This window comes from Lemur catta, chromosome 2 (assembly GCF_020740605.2).
Source record: "Lemur catta isolate mLemCat1 chromosome 2, mLemCat1.pri, whole genome shotgun sequence".
Taxonomy (NCBI): domain Eukaryota; kingdom Metazoa; phylum Chordata; class Mammalia; order Primates; family Lemuridae; genus Lemur; species Lemur catta.
The window spans coordinates 27,294,554-27,298,077 of record NC_059129.1 but is presented as its reverse complement, the minus strand read 5'-3'; positions in this window follow the sequence as shown (position 1 = coordinate 27,298,077).

The following is a 3,524-nucleotide window of genomic DNA, read 5'->3' as shown; positions in this document are numbered from 1 at the left end:
TGAGTGAATGAATGAATGAAGAGGGGAAATAGCAAATGAGGGCAGTGGTCTGCTGAGCAAAGGAGTCTCCTCTGTGGCCCAACAGAGAAGGAGGGTCTGGACAGCATGGCAGAGCCAGGGCCGAGCTCCGGCTCCCTCCCCACCCTCTGACTCACCCCCTCCCCGGAGACCAGTTTCTGGGAACGCACTGAGAGCTTGGCTCATCTCCCTGGCTGGATCCTGTGTTGATGATATTCTGCCCCAGGAGTCCCCGCGCTCACACACAGGCTGTGCACCCAAGCCACAGGGGCGATGCCGAGGGAAGGGCCTCAAGTGTCAGCGGGGGCTGAGGAGGGCCGGCAGAATGGCAGGAGCCAAAGGCAGCCCCCAGGCATGGAGCCTCCCCCCTTCCTCCTGCAGGAGAGTGCAGCTGCAGGAGTCCGGGCATGTCAGGGAATCTCAAGGAAACGGGGTGATGATACCTACTGCACAGGTTGTCATGAGAATCAAATGAGGAAACTATTTGGGTGCCAAGAGTCCAGGTGACATCTAGTAGGTGTTAAAGGCTGTCATCTGGGGTGGTACATGCAGAAATTCCAGATCCTGCAGTGAATATTGTCACTCTGTGGGCTGCCCAGCAGAGGAACCCCTTCCTCCATGGGGGGGGGGGAGCGGGGGGCTCTCCCCTCCCCCTCCCAGCACAGATGCTGACAACTGGTCTCTGGCTGTCCCAGCCTCAGTGTGGCGTGGGATGCAGAATGCAGCAGTTGCAGCACCAGCACCCTGCATCCAGTGCTCATGTGAGATGGGGTCCTGGGGCCAGAGCCACCAGCAGCCACTTGTATAACAGGATTTAGGGCGTTGTTCTTGGCTACATACAGCCTCTGGGCCTGGTTATCTGGCCCTTCCAGAGAATCGGTGACACACCCGATAGCCATCTAATGAACCCTTCGGTGTTTATTCGGAGCTGGTTGGCTGCTTGGAACCAGAACCCAGGGAAGCATGGCCCAGCAAAGCAGGGGGCCGGGGCGGGGGTGGGGGGGGGCATGGCAGCCATCATTTAGACTCTAGTGCTCAGGAGAAGGGAGAATTCGGTTTGTTTATGTCACTTTGTGCAGCCCCGAGTACAGGGTGGGCTACACTCTGGGAGCTACACTCTAGAAGGGCTGGTGACCAGGTCAGGGTGGGGTCTAGAACTCCTGTCGGGGAAGGGGAGCCTGGCTTGGAACACAGGAGGCTGAAGAGTCTGGGGGGAGGGTGGGTTGTGCCAGCTGCACTATTCTGGGGAGACCAGCCATGGTTTGGGCCGCAGTGGCTGCTCTGGAGGCTCAGCAGGGTGGAAGGCCCAGCCTTGCCCCCAGCTGCCTCTGGAGGAGGAGGTGAGCCTCCCAGGACTGGGGGTGGGCAAGCAGGGGGCCTAAGGCAGACAGCAGAAGCCGTGGTGGGGAAGGAGCCTTCAGTGTGGGCTTCCCTGGGCCATCCTTGGGGTGTGCGTCTCTCACCTAGGTGAAGGGACTCACATGCAGCAGATCCTCACACTGGACTTGGCAGAGGCCGTCCCTGCCCACCCTCCACCAACCAGGCCTTGGAGAAAGCCCAAGCTTGGGGGAGTGAGCCCCCACTCTCCCAAGAAGCCAACATAGCATCTTCCCATCTCCCACTGGCCTGGCCCAAACCCAGGGGTGGGGAGGCGGGGGTGGGGACAGGCCTAGGGGATGATGAAGCCAGAGGGGGCAGTATCAAGGATGGCTGATGGCAGCCCTGATAAACCACCTAAAACGAGCCATAAGTACCCTGAGAAGAGATGATTTTCTACGTTCACATAAAGATCGCACAATTGATGAGGAGCGGGCCGGTAGGGCATGGGGGAGCTGGCACTCTCTGTATGCTGGTGGCCCCGTACATGGGAACAGCCAGCGCATCAAGAAACCTGGCAAATCCTACGGACATCCTGTATGCATGTCTTCTGGCCCGAAGAGTCCATTTCTAGGAATTTATCCTCAGCTCCATTCACTCACATGCAAAACGCCTGAGCCACGCTTTTGTCTGGTCAAAGCAAATGATGGCAACAACCTGCCCGGCCACTAACAGGGGACCGGGACCTGTCAAAGAGACGTCTGCACAATGGCAAAGAGAACGGGGTGCTTTTTGACGTATAGAGCTGCATGGTTCTCCAAGATAAAATAAATGAAGCTGTAAGTGTAAACAGTAAGCTACTATTTGTGTATAAAAGAAAAAATGTATATATCTGCTGATGAATTATAACCAAAGACTGTTACCAGAAGGCTTCACAAGGAACTGGGAACAGAAGATGCCTCGGGGGAGGGAATTAGTGTGGCTGGAAGACACTCTTCCTTGTAAGTGCTGCAAACATTCAATAGCTTTTGAATTTGGCAAAGTGTGCGTGTAGCGTACAAATAACAAAATAGAAAAAGAAAACAACGTAACGGAAACTGGAATCTGTGCGAGACACGCTCACACAGATTTTCCTGTGTACCTTTGGCAGGTGTTACTGCTCCCGTCACCTCTCTGCAGGAACCAGTTCATAGACTCTCAGGCAACCGGCCGGGGTCACCCTGCAAGGGCGTAGTGGGGCTGGGGCTGGGACCCAAGTATGCCCTCACGCTTAGGGCAGTGCCCTGGAGGGCGGGGTCCAGCTGCTCAGGGCCGGTCACTGCTGTGCCAGTCCCAAGACTGAACCACGGTGGCAGACAATTCTAGAGACTCGGCTCTGGACAGAGCCTGGGAGAGGGATTGTGCTCCAGTGGAAAGACCCGCCATCAGGGAGTCCTGGGGAGGCCTTGCCGGGGTCCACCTGTGTGACCTCCTGACCTCCAGCAGGTAATCTTCCCTCTGCGAACCTGAGCCCCTCACCCACGTTCCCACTGCGGTTGGGGGGGTGTTGAATGCAGAAGGAGTAAATGAGGTGACAATTGAGAAAGGCCCTTCCTCCCAAGCAGGTGCACAAAAACCAAAACCAAAACGGGTCTTTTAGACTTGAATGACAGCTCCCAAAGCCTCCGGGCTGCCTTGGCTGTCGCCCCCTCCCTCTGGATCCAGGTGGCTCCCGCACCAGCCCTCGCACTGCTGGCTGCGTCCGTCCGCTCGCTCACGCGTCCAGCTCACGCCTACGCAGCAGACTCGGGAGGCCCCGGCAGTCCCGGCTGCGGGGACCCGCCTCCTCGTCGCACGCCCCCCGACCCGCGTGTCCCCACCCACAAGGCAGACCCGCCCCCCGCGCGCTTCGGCACTGGCGCTCGGACCACGCCCGCTGCCCACCCGCACCCACGGCTCGGGCCACCGGGAATCCCGCGCCCACCCTCGCCCCGGTGGCGCCCCCTCCCTCGCCAGCGCCTCCGCGCAGGCCCCGCCCCTCACGCCCCAGGCGGCCAATGAGCGCCACTACTCGGCCCCGCCCCGCCCCAGCCCGGGGAACCCCGGCCGCTGATTGGCCTGCCGGGGCTCAGTGTCCCCCGCACGTGGGGAGGGGGCGGGGGTGAATGAAGTGGAAGCGATTCCCCCGCCCCCGCGCTCGCCTAGCTGCC